The 19,100-nt window shown below is 37.4% G+C and overlaps 2 long non-coding RNA genes across 2 annotated transcripts; both read left to right on the forward strand.

The window, feature by feature from the left end:
* The first annotated feature begins 539 nt into the window (after positions 1-539).
* Positions 540-1,903, forward strand: LOC108166080 (uncharacterized). The gene is made up of 4 exons (XR_014089329.1): positions 540-613; positions 781-973; positions 1,383-1,454; positions 1,832-1,903. It is a non-coding gene; the product is annotated as an uncharacterized LOC108166080 (long non-coding RNA).
* Positions 1,904-7,896: 5,993 nt separating this feature from the next.
* Positions 7,897-8,716, forward strand: LOC145553044 (uncharacterized). Its single transcript, XR_014089224.1, has 3 exons — positions 7,897-7,958; positions 8,138-8,202; positions 8,294-8,716. It is a non-coding gene; the product is annotated as an uncharacterized LOC145553044 (long non-coding RNA).
* The last annotated feature ends 10,384 nt before the right edge of the window (positions 8,717-19,100 follow it).

The following is a 19,100-nucleotide window of genomic DNA, read 5'->3' on the forward strand; positions in this document are numbered from 1 at the left end:
GATAAAGAAGGATTTGATGTAAAATACATTAATTCATTTAAAGGTGAGGTGCGATTTTATGCACAGGAATCCAGAGTTTATTAAATAAATGTTTTTTGTTTTGCTTTTGGACTTTTAAACTATTTGTATACTGCACATTATTAGCATAGTTCATGTTCAATGATTATTATAATCAGAACATCTTCATTATTCCACAGGAGATGAGCAACTGCTCAGATTAGAAACACACACACATATGAATGACTAAATTTTGAAATTACAAGTACAAAACAATGAGTTACACCACTCAGTTGACAAAAAATATTTAAGTAATCACAGAAAGACATCAAATTAGATCAATTAACTGATTTAAAAAATGTTAATCTCATTTGCTACTATTTGACAGATCTGCATTGTTTAAAGTTTATTCTATTATTCTGAAGTTTATTCTACTCATTATGTGTACCTACAGGTCGGGGTGTGTTCAGCTGCCGGTGCTTTCAAAAAGGAGATTTCCTTATTGAGTACAGAGGGGAAGTCATAAGTAGAAAGGAACAAGAAACCGATTGAAAGTTTACCATGATGCACTCAAGGTTTTTATGTTTGATTTCAAGTTCAATGGACAACACCTTTGGTATGTGACTGTTTTAAGGTTGTTTTCTTTGCACAGTGATGTAAACATTTTTAGCTTTATCAGTAAAAATAGTTTTAGTTTGTGGAGGAGTATTCTTCTGACATGCATACACCAAATCCTTTCCCTTACATGGTATAGTTATTCTCATTGCATACTTAATATTTTAGTGTTGATGCTGCCAGAGAGGATGGATCATTGGGGAGGCTGGTCAATGACGATGAGATGAACCCAAACAGCAAAATGAAAGTTACAAGAGTGGACGGAAGGCCTCATCTCTGTTTATTTGCACTCAGAGATATTGGTCCAGGGGAAGAAATTACTTATAATTATGGTGATTCTGACTGGCCGTGGAGAAGAAAGGTACTTATAAGTGTGAAAATACTAAAACAAATAATTCTACTAGCATTGAAGCCATTTGAAAGGATATGTCAAGTTGTAGTACAGAGTTTTATTATAGTTGAAAACAAGAAGTGATTAGCAGAGTGCCTAAAAACAGATTTTGGAGAAATACTTACAACTACCATTTCAACTTGGTGGTCTTATTGAGTAAGACCACCAAGGACTGTGCTATCCAAAGTGCTAGAAACTGTCACATGTAAATGCATTAATTCTGACTGTATATTTATGAACATTTTCTAGTAGGTGATATATTTTTCAGTGTTAATATACAAAGGTTCTGTTTAACAATTAACTGGACAGGTACATAGAGTAGGTGGACATTTTCTATTTAGAAGTATGGACTCATTCACTGTACATCCCTTTATTTCAGATTTCCAAAGATGAACCATGTCAGGATGGTGATGTGGATGCATGCAGATCCAGTTCAGGCAACCCTCCAGAGGTAATTTTGGTCTACAACAACTTACTTTCTAATATAAAGTCTTTGAAATGATATTAAGTACTGTTAAACACACAGGTCTTGTGTAATACTTGATATGTCAACGGCATTAAAAAGGGAGGACTGAGGTCCAAAAGAATGAAAGTTACATTTAGAAGCGCACATACACACATGTCCTGTGTAATACTCAAAATGTAAGGTTCCGAAATAAGGAGGACAGAGTTGTGAAATTACAAGTACAAAAGAATGAAAGATACATTTAGAAGCGCACATACACACGGGTCCTGTGTAATACTCAAAATGTAAGGTGCATGAATAGGGAGGACTGTTTTCTACATTAGGAACAAATTCATATTCAGTGAGTGTTCTTTACATTTCAGATTTCCAAAGATGAACCATGTCAGGCTGGTGATGTGGACGAATGCAGATCCTATTCAACCAACCCTCCAGAGGTAATTTTGGTCTCCCAACAACCAACCTATTTTCTAATATAAAGTCTTTGAAATGCTATTAAGTACTATTCAAACACACACAGATCTTGTCTAATATTTGATATGCAAGTTGCATAAAACGGGAGGACTGAGGTCTGAATTTTCACGTCCAAAGAATGAAAGTTACATTTAGAAGCGCACATGCAGACAGGTCCTGTGTAAGACTCAATGCAAGGTGGATGAATAGGGAGGACTGTTTTCGACATTAGGAACAAACTCGTATTCAGTGAGTGTTCTTCACATTTCAGATTTCCAAAGATGAACCATGTCAGGCTGGTGATGTGGACGAATGCAGATCTTGTTCAAGCAACTCACTAGAGGTCATTTGAATCTCAAAATCTATTTTCTCATATAGAGTCTTGAGAATTATAGTACTATTCAAACACACAGATCTTGTGTACTGTAATACTCAACATGTAAGGTGCAGGAATAAGGAGGACTGTTTTCTACTTTGGGAACAAACTTGCATTCAGTGAGTGTTCTTTACATTTCAGATTTCCAAAGATGAACCATGTCAGGCTGGTGATGTGGATGGATGGGCATCCTGTCCAACCAACCCTCCAGAGGTAATTTTGGTCTCCAACAACCAACTTATCTTCTAATTTAAAGTATTTGAAATGATATTAAGTACTGTTAAAACACACAGGTCTTGTGTAATACTTGATATGTCAACAGCATTAAAAAGGGAGGACTGAGGTCTGAATTTGCAAGTACAAAAGAATGAAAGTTGCATTTACAAGCGCACATACACATAGGTCCTGTGTAATACTCAAAATGTAAGGTTCCAGAATAAGGAGGACTGGGTTTTGAAATTGCAAGTACAGAAGAATGAAAGTTACATTTCAAAGTGCACATACACACGGGTCCTGTGTAATACTAAAATGTAAGGTACATGAATAGGGAGGACTGTTTTTTTACATTGGGAACAAATTCATATTCATTGAGTAGTCCTCACATTTCAGATTTCCAAAGATGAACCATGTCAGCCTGATGATGTGGACGAATGCAGATCTTGTTCAAGCAACTCACTAGAGGTCATTTGAATCTCAAAATCTATTTTCTCATATAGAGTCTTGAGAATTATAGTACTATTCAAACACACAGATCTTGTGTACTGTAATACTCAACATGTAAGGTGCAGGAATAAGAAGGACTGTTTTCTACTTTGGGAACAAACTTGCATTCAGTGAGTGTTCTTTACATTTCAGATTTCCAAAGATGAACCATGTCAGGCTGGTGACGTGGATGGATGGGCATCCTGTCCAACCAACCCTCCAGAGGTAATTTTGGTCTCCAACAACCAACTTATCTTCTAATTTAAAGTATTTGAAATGATATTAAGTACTGTTAAAACACACAGGTCTTGTGTAATACTTGATATGTCAACAGCATTAAAAGGGAGGACTGAGGTCTGAATTTGCAAGTACAAGAGAATGAAAGTTGCATTTAGAAGCGCACATACACATAGGTCCTGTGTAATACTCAAAATGTAAGGTTCTGGAATAAGGAGGACTGAGTTTTGAAAGTACAGAAGAATGAAAGTTACATTTCGAAGTGCACATACACACGGGTCCTGTGTAATACTCAAAATGTAAGGTGAATGAATAGGGAGGACTGTTTTCTACATTAGGAACAAACTCTTATTCAGTGAGTGTCCTTTATATTTCAGATTTCCAAAAATGAACAATGTCAGGCTGGTGACGTGGACGAATGCAGATCCTATTCAACCAACCTTTCAGAGGTAATTTTGGTCTCCGACAACCAATTTCTTTTCTAATATAAGGTCTTTGAAATTATATTAAGTACTGTTAAAACACACAGGTCTTGTGTAATACTTGATATGTCAACAGCATTAAAAAGGGAGGACTGAGGTCTGAATTTGCAAGTACAAAAGAATGAAAGTTGCATTTAGAAGCGCACATACACATAGGTCCTGTGTAATACTCAAAATGTAAGGTTCTGGAATAAGGAGGACTGAGTTTTGAAAGTACAGAAGAATGAAAGTTACATTTCGAAGTGCACATACACACGGGTCCTGTGTAATACTCAAAATGTAAGGTGGATGAATAGGGAGGACTGTTTTCTACATTAGGAACAAACTCTTATTCAGATTCAGTGAGTGTCCTTTATATTTCAGATTTCCAAAAATGAACAATGTCAGGCTGGTGACGTGGACGAATGCAGATCCTATTCAACCAACCTTCCAGAGGTAATTTTGGTCTCCGACAACCAATTTCTTTTCTAATATAAGGTCTTTGAAATGATATTAAGTACTGTTAAAACTCACAGGTCTTGTGTAATACTTGATATGTCAACAGCATTAAAAAGGGAGGACTGAGGTCTGAATTTGCAAGTACAAAAGAATGAAAGTTGCATTTACAAGCGCACATACACATAGGTCCTGTGTAATACTCAAAATGTAAGGTTCCAGAATAAGGAGGACTGGGTTTTGAAATTGCAAGTACAGAAGAATGAAAGTTACATTTCAAAGTGCACATACACACGGGTCCTGTGTAATACTCAAAATGTAAGGTTCTGGAATAAGGAGGACTGAGTTTTGAAATTACAAGTACAGAAAAATGAAGGTTACATTTCGAAGTGCACATACACACGGGTCCTGTGTAATACTCAAAATGTAAGGTACATGGATAGGGAGGACTGTTTTCTTCAATCGGAACAAACTCATATTCAGTGAGTGTTCTTTACATTTCAGATTTCCAAAGATGAACCATGTCAGCCTGGTGATGTGGACGAATGCAGATCTTGTTCAAGCAACTCACTAGAGGTCATTTGAATCTCAAAATCTATTTTCTCATATAGAGTCTTGAGAATTATAGTACTATTCAAACACACATATCTTGTGTACTGTAATACTCAACATGTAAGGTGCAGGAATAAGGAGGATTGTTTTCTACTTTGGGAATAAACTTGCATTCAGTGAGTGTTCTTTACATTTCAGATTTCCAAAGATGAACCATGTCAGGCTGGTGACATGGATGGATGGGCACCCTGTCCAACCAACCCTCCAGAGGTAATTTTGGTCTCCAACAACCAACTTATTTTCTATTATAAAGTCTTTGAAATGCTGTTAAGTACTATTCAAACACACAGGTCTTGTGTACTGTAATACTCAACCTGTAAGGTGCAGGAATAAGGAGGTCTGTTTTCTACATTGGGAACAAACTGGCATTTAGTGAGTGTTCTTTACCTTTCAGATTTCCAAAGATGAACCATGTCAGGCTGGGGATATGGATGCATGCAGATCCCGTTCAAAAATCTCACCAGAGGTAATTTTGATCTCCAACAATAAACTTATTTTCTAATATAAAGTCTTTGAAATGCCATTAAGTACTTTTCAAACACACACAGGTCTTGTCTAGTATTTGATAAGTAAGTTGCATAAAAAGGGAGAACTGAGGTCTGAATTTACAAGTACAAAAGAATGAAAGTTACATTTAGAAGCGCACATACACATAGGTCCTGTGTAATACTCAAAATGTAAGGTGCAGGAATAAGGAGGCCTGGGGCCTGAATTTACAAGTACAAAAGAATGAAAGTTACTTTTAGGAGTGCACATACACAGAAGTCCTGTGTAATACTGAAGATGTAAGGTACATGGATAGGGAGGACTGTTTTCTACATTGGGAACAAACTCATATTCAGTGATTGTTCTTTACATTTCAGATTTCCAAAGATGAACCATGTCAGGCTGGTGATGTGGACGAATGCAGATCTTGTTCAAGCAACTCACTAGAGGTCATTTGAATCTCAAAATCTATTTTCTCACATAGTCTTGAGAATTATAGTACTATTCAAACACACAGATCTTGTGTACTGTAATAATCAACATGTAAGGTGCAGGAATAAGGAGGACTGTTTTCTACATTGGGACCAAACTTGCATTCAGTGAGTGTTCTTTACATTTCAGATTTCCAAAGATGAACCATGTCAGGCTGGTGACGTGGATGGTTGGGCATCCTGTCCAACCAACCCTCCAGAGGTAATTTTGGTCTCCAACAACCAACTTATTTTCTAATATAAAGTCTTTGAAATGCCATTAAGTACCTTTCAAACCCACACAGATCTTGGCTAGTATTTGATAAGTAAGTTGCATAAAAGGGAGAACTGAGGTCTGAATTTACAAGTACAAAAGAATGAAAGTTACATTTAGAAGCGCACATACACATAGGTCCTGTGTAATACTCAAAATGTAAGGTGCAGGAATAAGGAGGCCTGGGCCTGAATTTACAAGTACAAAAGAATGAAAGTTACTTTTAGGAGTGCACATACACAGAAGTCCTGTGTAATACTGAAGATGTAAGGTACATGGATAGGGAGGACTGTTTTCTACATTGGGAACAAACTCATATTCAGTGAGTGTTCTTTACATTTCAGATTTCCAAAGATGAACCATGTCAGGCTGGTGATGTGGACGAATGCAGATCTTGTTCAAGCAACTCACTAGAGGTCATTTGAATCTCAATCTATTTTCTCACATAGTCTTGAGAATTATAGTACTATTCAAACACACAGATCTTGTGTACTGTAATAATCAACATGTAAGGTGCAGGAATAAGGAGGACTGTTTTCTACATTGGGACCAAACTTGCATTCAGTGAGTGTTCTTTACATGTCAGATTTCCAAAGATGAACCATGTCAGGCTGGTGACGTGGATGGTTGGGCATCCTGTCCAACCAACCCTCCAGAGGTAATTTTGGTCTCCAACAACCAACTTATTTTCTAATATAAAGTCTTTGTAATGCTGTTAAGTACTATTCAAACACACAGGTCTTGTGTACTGTAATACTCAACCTGTCAGGTGCAGAAATAAGGAGTTCTGTTTTCTACATTGGGAACAAACTCGCATTTAGTGAGTGTTCTTTACCTTTCAAATTTCCAAAGATGAACCATGTCAGGCTGGTGACGTGGATGCATGCAGATCCCGTTCAAACATCTCACCGGAGGTGAATTCAGTCTCCAACAATCAACTTCTTTTCTACTATAAAATCTTTGAAATGCTATTAAGTACTGTTCAAACACACACAGGTCTTGTCTAATCTTTGATATGCAAGTTGCATAAAAAGGGAGGACTGAGGCCTGAATTTGCAAGTCCAAAAGAATGAAAGTTACATTTAGATGCGCACATACACACAGGTCCTGTGTAATACTCAAAATGTAAGGTGCAAGAATAAGGTTTACTGTTTTCTTCAATCGGAACAAACTCTTATTCAGTTAGTGTTCTTTACATTTCAGATTTCCAAAGATGAAACATGTCAGGCTGGTGACGTGGACGAATGCAGATCCCTTTCAAACATCTCACCAGAGGTAATTTTAGTCTTGAATTACCTTTTTTTTTTCAAAGCAAAGTCATGAGATTGATATTCAGCAGTAGTCGGTAACAGTTTCAATGTAACCTTAACATGCAAAAAGCAGAAATTTGGAGAACTGACTTTTGAAATTACAGGTAGAAAGAAATGAAAGTAGCATTTAGAAGCACATACACAAAGGTTTTGTTATACTCGACTGGACAGTTTCTTACATTAGGTGGACATTGTTTATTTGTATTTATTTAGAAACACTCATTCAGTGTTCACCTCTTCACTTTAGCAAGTCAGGTCTCTTGTCAGGCATCCCTATGGATGCCTGACAAGACATCCATAGGGATGTCTTGTCAGGCTGCTGATTTGGATGCATTCAAATTATTTTCAGGCAACTCACCTGAGGTAAGTTTTATCTCCAATAACCTTTTTATTTTCTAAAATAGCCATGAGAATATTAAGTGCTGTTCAAACATATAATTATTACAATTCAAAACCAATTAATTATAACAGTTAATTGGTTTTGATACTCTACACTACACAAGTGACAAGATCAAATTCTTGTCTTATGATTACACTTTTTGGTTAACAGGACTGTGATCACGATCTCATCCCTGACGAAATGCCAAGTTTAGAAAATGTGTGTCATGTGAAGGACCTTTTGCACCTCTGAAATGGAGTGGTGTGAGATGCAAAGGTAATTTTTTGAGAATGGGAATTGGGTTCATCTTTTGTATATGATCCCACAGGAACACTTCTAAAAAATTATTTCATGTGTAGCTGTGCTGTATTTGAAATTGAGTCATGCTGCAGCACCACTTTTAAAATACTTATCATTCTACCTCCCGCTGTCAATTCTAATTTTTCTTTGTCTAGTTTGCAACCAGTCCTGGCACAAAAAGTGTTATGTTAAACAAATTAACATCACTGAACTTCAGTTGGTAAGGTTTTAGTAGAAATATTATTTCTGGAATGCTTTCAATGTATACAATATAAATATATTTGTGTGTGTGTGTGTTTAATCATTAACAGGTCTGTACTGAACAAAGTTCAAATGAAGTGACATCATCAGAAGAGGAGTATGTTCCTGATTCTGTAGATGATTCAGACCTCTCTTGGGATGACAGATCAGAGCTTTTAAAAATCAGTCACAAACAACTACAGAATTGTGAGGTCTCCACCAGCAAATATATTTCCAAAAAGGAAAGTGACGACCAAGAAAGTTTTGTAGAGGAAGAAAGAGAGTCCATTTATGAAGCTGCAGAATCATTATCTAAAGATGTGATCAGCTCAAGTCAGCTTGAAGTATCAAGAGTTACTTCAAACACTGATGCTGAAGACATAATTGGTAATGATGGTGCTGATGGTAGGGCTGAAAACGTCTCAAACACATCATCCTTGCTCAGAAATAAAACTTACTGCTACATTTGTGGAAAGCTACAGACAAAGTTTACACGTCACTTAAAACTCACGAGAAAACACATGCAGACGTTGCTCAAGTTTTGAGTCTTCCCAAGAAGTCCAAACAACGTATAAAAATGCTTATGAAGCTTCGCAACAAGGGAAACCATAGTCATAACTCGGAGGTCTTGAAGAGTGGATTTGGATCACTGAAACCAAGACGCACATCAAAGAAAAGTACAATGAAAAAGACTACATTCACTGCATATACTGCCAGGATTATATCTCCGACGAGATCTGTGGCGACATGTTCGCAAATGTTCTTCAAAACCAATAGAAGCTGCTTCAGCGATTGGAAGAAAAAAGTTTTGTCTTTGGCCTCTATGAATGAGTCCGCTCAGTGTCAGCAGATATCACCAGGGGTTTGGAACATGTTGGCTGTTATGAAAGATGATGAGATCACTTCTACTGTGCGAAGTGACTTCTGTATACTACAGCTGGCCCAATCATTCTTTAACAAATATGGACAGGATCCCACCAAATATGACTACATTCGCCAGAGACTCCGAGAATCTGGAAGACTTCTGCTTACACTTCGCAAGGAATTCTCAATACATACTCTTGAGGATGCTGTGAGACCTGCAAATTTTGATGTGGTCATCAAAGCAGTCAAGAAAGTATCTGGATATGATGAAGAAAAGCACCACTACCGTACTCCAAGCCTTGCTCTAAAGTTAGGTCACTCACTGCAGACAGTCAGTGATATTTTACATTGCAGAGCACTCATGGCACAAGACAGCATGCTGATAAAGTCAACGCAGAGTTTCAAACACTCTATTCTACAAAGTGGTCTGAACTCATCTCTCATACCGCTTTAACTACATTGAACGAGCGGCACTTCAACAAGCCTTCCACTCTTCCTTTTACAGAAGATGTTCAGCGTCTTCACAGACATCTGGAAAAGACTACAGAACAAGCATTGAAGGACTTGGAAGACCATAGTTCACCAAAGGTATACAGTGAACTGTGTAAAGCCACCATGGCAAATGTAATACTTTTTAACAGGAGAAGAGGGGGAGAAATTTCAAAGATGACAATGAATGGCTTTCTGGAGAGAGACACAAGTCCCCTGCATAAGGATGTCGCATTTGGACTGACAGAATTTGAACTTAACCTTTGTCAACACTTCAGTCGTGTTGAAATAAGGGGTAAAAAAGGCCGCAAGGTTGCAGTGCTACTTTCACCAGATATGGTGAATGCCATAACACGTCTTATAGAAAAGAGAGAAGACTGTGGAGTTCTGGCAGATAACCTGTTCCTGTTTGCCAGACCTCATTGTCTGACTCCCTACAGAGGACAGGACTGTTTGAGGGTTTATGCCAATGAATGTGGGGCTGAAAACCCTGAGCTTCTCAGATCAACACAATTGCGCAAACATGTTGCAACTTGTCTCAGATCTTAAACCTCAAGAATCATGAGTTGGACCAAGTTGCTAATTTTCTAGGCCATGATATTCGCGTTCATCGTGAATATTACAGACTTCCTGAGGCTACTACCCAACTGGCCAAGATATCAAACTGCTGCTTGCCATGGAGAAAGGATCTCTTAGAAGCCTTCAAGGCAAGACGCTTGATGAGATTGAAATCGAAGGTAAATACGTTTAAACTTCAGGAAATGTAGAAATTCTTGGACATTGTGTTGGCAATCTATAGCACTTTAACCTAATTCAATAAGGCAATGCAATTTATTTTAGACAACCTAGAGTTGACTGATTCAGATGCTGAGAGTGAGGCCGATGATGGAGAGGTTGATCCTGACCATGAGGTTGATGAAGGAAATTTCACAGATTCACAGACTGGTAAGCACAGTGTTTTACATATATCCATCCATTTTGTATACCCTTGTCCCTTGTGGGATTGTGAGGGTCTGTTGGAGCATATCTCTAGCTGTCAACAGGCAGGAGGCAGGGTACACCCTGGGCAAGCTGCCAGTCTATTGCAGGTTTTACATATGTCAAGTTAAATTTATGAATATAGCACTTTTCAGCAACACGGTGATACAAAGTGCCTTGCATGATTAAAAACATACTTTAATATTTTGTAGCTAAACACGGAATGGAAATTATTTTGTCACAATACAGTAGCTAAACGAGTACTATATGGTATATTTTGTCAGGTAAATCAATGAGTTTGTGGTTTAAGAATATACCAGTGTCTAAGTAGAAATTGTTTTTCTGTCCATCAACCTGTCAATTACTTCTACTCATCTTTTGCTATTTATATGTTTGTAATGAAGTATTTTATATTTTATGACTTTGATTCTGCAGGACTGTTAACTAAGCAACCTGTGGAGGAACCTCCAGGCACGTCTGCATCATTATCACAAGGTTAGCCATTATAATTGGTCTACTAACATGTCACCTTATTTGATTGCTATAAAATGATGCACAGTGTAATCAGACCTTAACTTGTTTGTCACGGCAACAGTTAAGATACATTTGGTGGAATTTCTCTTATTAGTTACCAGGTTTGCTTGGCTCTCTCTGTGCTCTCCTCCTTGATCTTGCAGAACCTGGTCAACTTTTTACTCACTGCTTTAGTCTTATTTTAGTTCATAACTCAACTCAGTGTCTCTTGTAGTAGCACTTAGCATATCACACATACATATGTATCACTGAAACTACAAATCTAAACTGTAAATCTGGGTTTAATCATTAAGAGAATAAACTATTCATCTATTAGTTGCTTGACCCCATAAAGGAGTGTATTGGACTTCACAGTTTAAGGAACCTACCTACAACAAATAAATGCTCATCCAGATCATTATTTTTTATCTGCTCTTTTCAGCACAAAGTAAACACAGAGATGCTAAGGGGAAAGAACTCAACAGAAAACTAAAACAGAAGAACATGGAACCCCGCAGAAAAAAGAACACAAATAAAAATTCTGGTAAATCACCACACCTGCACAAGTCACAAAACACCAACCTACTTAAGCTCAAACGCACAACTGAAGCAAGATGGTTCTGAGTGGGATCTCCTTCACTGGGAAAAAAAGACTAGGGACCAGAATGAGAAGGCCGAACAAGTCTTTTGGCTTTGGATGGTTCTTCACCCACTGCTGAGGCCTGTCTGTCAAACAAATGCAATTTTAAATTATGAAAATCCTTTTTTCAGAATTCAGTCAAATAATCAATCATTCATACCAAGCAAGTATGCTGTTTGGCATTGGCAGAAATTTTCATCTGTGCAACCTACATGCTCATTTCTATAGCTTGTCCCACTAATGTATGTTCTTTATGAATGCACATTTTAAAGGGAAATTAACAGGCATTGCATAATTTATAACAAAGAGAAGTTAACAATTAATATACCAAACACAATTGTTTTCATTTCTTCATTATAAGTGGAGTTCAATAATGGTTTATTTGTCTTTTTTCTAGCATCTCTGGAAAGTGCTAGAAGAGCAAAAAAGCATCCATGGTCTCCCGTAGAGGTTGCTGCGGTAATGAGGCACTTTGGCGAACACATCAAGAAAGGACAACTGGCCACTATGATAGAATGCCAGCAATGCAAAAGGCTGAGGATCCTGCTCTAGCTAGTCGTTCTATCCAAAACATAAGAGATTTTGTGAGAAATCGGGGCGTAACTTTGAAAAGAAAAGAAATACTGTATAGTCTATGTGACTGTAATGAATTTTCCATCAGTGATATCAGCAGCACACATGGGATATTTAGAGCCAGACCAGAGGTAATCTCTGTGTTCTGATATCACTAATGGACAGTTTAAATATTTCATCTTGTGGAGGCAGAAGGAGGGTTGACACAGTTTGAGTTATAATGGCAAGTTGCTTGTTAAACAGAATATGTAAACATACTGACATTTTTGCACCATCTATTGTTTGGTATAGATCTGTTATTGTACTTTAAAAATATTCAGCTGTATTTCTACTGATATGAGTAAGTTCATCGTGTTCACACAATTTGTTTAATCTCTGATTTAACAATAGGCATGCAATTCATTTAATTTTGCCATTAAGATTTATCTTTATGTTCACAAATAGAATTGTTGCTCTAGTTCTTAGTGAAGGTGGTGTAAAATGCTGTCCACTTTATGTGTAGTTATACTCCATAATGCCATGTTTGGACTTCTTAATACACATAAATTTCATGTTTGTGTATGTGTATGCCATGGTCCTGATAATAAAGTTGGCCCTGACAATTACTGTTGGTGTCATGGGCGGAGCCAAGCACCTCATTATCGTTTGTCCTTTTAATACAGCATTGTATCAGGTTCTTGTATTTTGAGTTCTGATGTGTGTATTTACATTTTTAAGTGAGATTTATGTTGTGTAGCTCAAACAAGATTTTTGACAACTTACTACATCTTTCTAGCATAAGTGGAAAGGGGTGACTGTTTAGTGTTGCAAAAAACTGGTTTGAAAAAAGTGTCCTGCTAATACACCAAACCAGTAGGGGTGTGTGTGTGTGTGTGTGTGTGTGTGTGCGCGGCTGCTCGGATGTCCTCGGAGGCTGCTGTAGTACGAATCTGCGGCATTGTTTTGTTTTTCCAAACCAATCTGACAGTTTTCTTTTTCTTCTTCTTCACTTTGCTTGTCTCTCTGTGTCTGTTTTCTGCTGTCAAGCTTGTTAATCTCAAAAGAGTTAAAGAAAATGGAGCCTCTGGTAACTTTAAGTCTGAACATCTTGTTCTGTGGCTTAGCTGAGCAGCGTTGTTGCTTTGAATTGAAAACTGCTGCCTCTTGAGTTTACATTTATGTTTCTGACATTATAGCATAAAAAGCTCAAAATATGTTGTTACATTTTTGTAAATTTACATTTTGAGCTATGCTTACAAATGACAAGTATGCAACAGGTTTCATTGACATTCAGCCTTAAAGCTACAATTAACAGTCTATTTAAATCATTTGAAGTAAATGACAAGAGGCAACATTTCCTTTTCAGTAATTGTTTAATTATAATAAAAAAGGATAAATTCTGAATTTCACATGTTGGATTTCGTAGAAATACCGTGATTTTACAAGTCACTTTTACATCGTCCTGCTATTAGAGAGGCTTATGAGATATGGCGAGGAGATTAATAAACAAATGGCGTGTACTCAGAAAATCAACTTCTAGGTAGATGTTAAGGAATGCAATGTTGGACAGTTGACTGGTGATTGATTCTAACATGGGTTTTGTAGCGTTCTCATCAGGTTAGACAAACTCTTTCCCTGAGGAAAACAACTCGTATGGATACGTCCATAACAAAGATCTGACAGAGCGTTGAGGCCGCCAGGAGAACAACATTTCTTGAGCTTGGGCCGGAACATGACACACAGGCTCTACGTGCCGTGATGGATGCTAACATGGATGCAGAGGCCGAAGAAAACCGTTGAAAGGATTAGTTTTGTAAGTGGAGCTGAAACTAGTACAAATATTTTATATTCTTTTAAGTTTTTAATCTTATTGCCTTCCAAACATCTTCACTACTCCGTAAATTGTTTTCTTCTGGTATCGCTTCCCAACTTGGTAAAAGCTGGGAAGCGCCCCTTGTACTGCACTTTGAGGGTCTGGGCTCTCAGCTATTGAGAATCGTTTGACTCCTGGAGGCACGGACTCTGTCGAAGTTTTAGATTTGACCCAACTGTGAACGCTTGGCCATGAGGCGTGCGACACGGCAGCTCCACCGTTATGAAGCTTACTGGACATTGCCTGCACTGTAAACAACAATCCTCAACTGTAAAGACAGAAGTGTCGATCTGAACAAAGTGGCTGTTCATGTTAATCCAATATTGCTGTGGGTGGATGCAAACCTGTGTCTAAATGGTTTGCTTCCACCCAAACCAAAAATCTAAACTTCACATGCTGGATTTCACAGAAATCCTGTGCTTTTACAAGACACTTTTTTACATCGTCTATGTTGCTGTCATGGAGGTCATTTTTTCCAGTTGTGGTGAATAATGCAGCAGGCTTGCAGATTCCCATCAGATGTATAGTTACTAATTGCCCCAGTCCTCTTCAGCCCTCTTCACAAACCACTTTCATTCCTTTCCATCTTTTCTTGCTAAATTATTTAGAAAACTATGCAGCATTCAAGGGTTACCACCGAAACATTTTGTTGGAAGTTCACAGCTTCAACATAATCTAATTCTCATCAATTTTCCATATTTTATCTGACAGAAAATGTTGAAAAACATAAGTCGTGATGTTATTCAGCACATCGATTATCTTATAATGAAACCTGGCATCTCTCAGCTCATTGATATCTGTTCATTTCTCTCTTACACTGTATAGTGTTACGGCCAAATTCCCAAAACGACTGGACTGATTCACATTTTGCAATACCTTGGTCATTGGTAAACAAAAGGAGTCTGAAACTGTGAACCTAAGGTAGTCCCTTAAAATTGTGTTTGTAAATTCAAACGTTTAAAGCACCTCTTAAACAAAATCTTGTTTAAAAAAAAAAATAAACATGTCAGGTGAGAAAACTGCCTCTCAAAAATCTTAAGAACTACATTCCTGCTGTTTTTTGGCTTTGTTTACCTAGAATGAACCAAGCTGTGGCTTCATCGGCCCAGCTCTAAACGTAGCTGAAACTTAAAGCGATGATGCAGAAGGTGTTGTTGTCAAGTGTAAAGTTGGGGGGAAAGCAAAGATTATCGATAATGGGTGTCCACAAGGACTGCCTCTGTGTGCATAACAGCTGAACCATGGCTGTACCCACACACACACACAGAGCAGCTCTCGAGGCTGTGTCATCTTCCCTGCAAGCTCTCAGATGGAAAGTGTCGATTTTGTTTTGGGCATTAAAAATACCCCAAAAATGCAGGTAATTTCCCGTAGAATCCACCATTAGACGATGCCCATATGAATCATTTGACTCCAGGAGAAGTCAAACGATTCCAGGAGGAGTCCTGGAATCGTTTGACTCTTGATGAACTTCATCAAGTTCATCAAGTAAAAAAGGCAATTATTCCGTTTCAAAGTTCTCGAAAAAGTGGCTGCGTGAATGTGTTCAACACGGTGTACAGAGTACAGCTGAACCCAGAGAATAAAGCTGAAAAAACAGAAGTAGACTTTTAGCGCACTGTGGGGACTTATTACTCCAATCTCTAAACTGGAGTCTTTGTAAAGTCTTGAACTGAAAGCTGTCATTCCTTCTTGAGAACATTAAAGCATTGTATATTTTCACTTCTGTTTTCAAGGTTCAATACAAAGTAAAGAGAAAGACGATTATAATGATAGGAAGGAGTTCACTATTTAGAAGGCCGAGGCCAAAATACAAATAATTTAAGATGATGATTTACGAATGATTGTGGCGGGCTCATTTTGTTCCGCATGTGATATTGTGAAAATCGTTAGCGAATTCAGAGAAATTTCCATATGCTGGGAGCTTTATTGAATAGACATGATATTTTGGGGCTACTGGCAGCACCACATTGAAAACGAGCATGAAATTTATGCATGGCCTCAAGAACATTTCAAAGAAACGCAGTCGGTGAACACAGTTAACGGCTGCATCGCAAAATAAGAGTTAAAGCTCAGTAATGTAATGAAAAACATATATGCAAAGAAGATGCAGAAAAGTGGCCAAAAATGTTTCAACAGTAACTATGGGAAAGTAGAAACTTGAAGTAACAGAGATGTTTTCTTTTTAATCACAATTTGTGTTATTGCCCCGAGAAATTTTCACATCTGTGTGGATACATTATTGATTTATAACAACGCATCAAAGTTTTAGAAGAACATGCTGTATGTGGCACTGCATTTATGTTTTGTGTTTATCAGCTGTGTTTTTGTTCTGTTTATTAAATAATAAAAATTTTATGGCTCAGTTAGTTTTTCTTCATTGTCTTGGGGGCTTCAAGGCCACACCCCTTTGCCAGATGTCTCTGTACTGTGCACTGAGTTACACCAACTTGTCTTCTGTCACTGAGCACAGTTTGATGTTGATCAGGATTAGGGAGTCAAATGTAGACCATTCAAAGTGAAGCATGGAGCTTGATCACTGAGATTTTCTAGATGCCAGATGAGGACCAACCACAGCCTTTCTTTGCAGGAGTTGCGACAATTTGAGTTTTTGGGGCGTAATTGAAGTTTGAGGCTTGACTACGGCCCTTCAACAGGCGTGAAAAGTTGAAGATTTTGATAACTTTAGAGGCACTGGTGCCTTTTGAGCAAACTCATCGATTTTCACACGGACTGATAAAAACCTCTGGAAGGAGTTTGATCAAATACGGAGGCTAAAACTGGGTAAAAAAACGTTGAAAATCGTAGGTTCATTCCAAGATGGCTGGCATTCAGTTTGTTTTAGAGCATGGATATAAGTTAGTTTTGTATAGATCTTGGAAGTTCTATAAGTTAACCAAATTTCATATCTTTATGATAAAGTAAAGGTATATGAGGAGGGTTTTTTTTTAAGTTACCAGGGGCGCTGTTGAGCTATTTCTGTTGAGACTTTTTGCAAAACTCTTAAAATGCATACATTTCTATACAACAGGCATGTCTGCACACTTTTGTGAGTTCTGCACATACTCAGGCCTCCAGATAGCCAAATCAATTGAGGAGAGAATAGTAGCAAAAAACATCAAAAAAGAAAACAGTTTTCGGAGTGAATGAGCTGCTCCGGCCTAATAAATTATATCTTCCAGCGGGAATTTGCTGAGGTTGTAATACAATGTGTTTCATAATGTGGACTGGCCTAAACTGAGATCACAATCAAACAATACAGGAAGAGTAAAAAACCTCCAAAACTGATCTAGAGTTAAATTGAATTGGATATAAGATTGAGTATTTAATTCTTATATTAAATACTAAATTCTTGATAATGATCAATATTTTGATCATTATTAATGATCAAAATATTGAACTGCAAACAGAAATTAACTGATTTACCAAAGCTAAGTTCAAAGATTGTTTTGAGGTAAGAAAATAAAGTAGCAAGGCACATAAGACATCATGTGTCCTCAAAGCGTAGGTGCAAATAGGCCTGAATTGACCTCAAGAGCTCTTTTTTATCACACATTGTCCCATTTTTACAATGTTACACAATGTTCTAGTTTGATAGAGAGCCCTAACTTTGATCTATTTTACTTAACAATTTTGCTTATTTTCTCCTCACTTCTTTCCCTTTGACTGTGAATCTGAATTTGAACCCACCTCTGTTCTTCTACAGGAGGGCATATAAATCTGTTAACTGAGTTTAAAGCCAAAGCAAGGCTCTGTAATAAAAATGTACCTGCTTGCAGTGAGCCACTTATATTTGCCTCTTCTTAAAGAAAATGTGACTGCAACAAAGTGAAGTCACACAGTGGCTCAGTTCTACAACAGGGCGAGTAGGAAACAGGTGATGCAACACAGTTGTAAACATGCTAATTTGCCAGAAGTTTTGAAATGTGTTGCTGGCATTGTGTTCAAAACATTTAACCACATAAATTGGCTTTCTTTATTTAAAGCCATTTTATTGTGGTTTAATTCAATTTGGTTTGAATTAACCACACAATTAAACATTTGCTCATTTTATCCTTTTGCAAAAGCCAAAGTTTACAGGGAGGGTGCAAAGGATCAGAAAATCTCATTGTATGAGATATAAATCAGGAGAAGGATACAAAAAAAATCGTTCAAATTTATTAGCACATGGAAGAAAGTCTTCAGCAACTAAAAAACAAAAAGGCGTGGAGAACAAAAAAAATACAAAAACTGGACTGTGTTCAAAAAAAATGACGAAAGGCAGAAACTTGTGAGGAAGCCTACAGAGAGCCTGACAATAATCCTTTGGGAGCTGCAGAAATGTCCAAAACATAGACACAAAAACAATACTAAATAATAAAAAAAACTACCCACAGTAAAACACTGTGATTGAAGCATCACCAGTCAAGTATATTTTTCAGAAAAAGGGTTTATTTCAGAAGAGAGAAAATTGTAATCGCTTCTAAATGCCAGTCAGTTCTGACCCAAGATCTTTTGAGTCTGCTGGAAATATGGAGATAAAAAATAAATGTGTATTTCTCAGCGTTACAATTTATCCAAGCCTACACCCAAATCCAGAGTCCAGAACAAAATCTAAGAATTTAAGGGGTCTCCCAAAGATGTCCTCACGGTCTGGTAGATTTGGGAAATCCTTGAAGCACAAAGTGGGCAAAACCTTTGCAAGTCAAGATGCTGGATGTTGATAGACGTTCAAAGAAATGCTAAAACTGAATCGAGCTGTTCATCAAGAAAGTTGTAGCTTAAGGTTGTGCACACTTATGAAGTGAGGGTGTTTTGCTTTGAGTATATTTTTTTCAGTTGATTTGTATAGAATAAGCGTAACCTCGTGTGCAGAATGATTTTTAAATCTTGATTCGTTATTTGACAGAAGACATTAAACAGGAGTACTTTGTAAAAAGTGCCAGTCGTTGTATATTTATGTTTAGCAGCTTATCATCCATACCAGACG

The sequence above is a fragment of the Poecilia reticulata genome, chromosome 10, assembly GCF_904066995.2.
Source record: "Poecilia reticulata chromosome 10, P_reticulata-male-v2, whole genome shotgun sequence".
NCBI classification, from domain to species: Eukaryota; Metazoa; Chordata; class Actinopteri; order Cyprinodontiformes; family Poeciliidae; genus Poecilia; species Poecilia reticulata.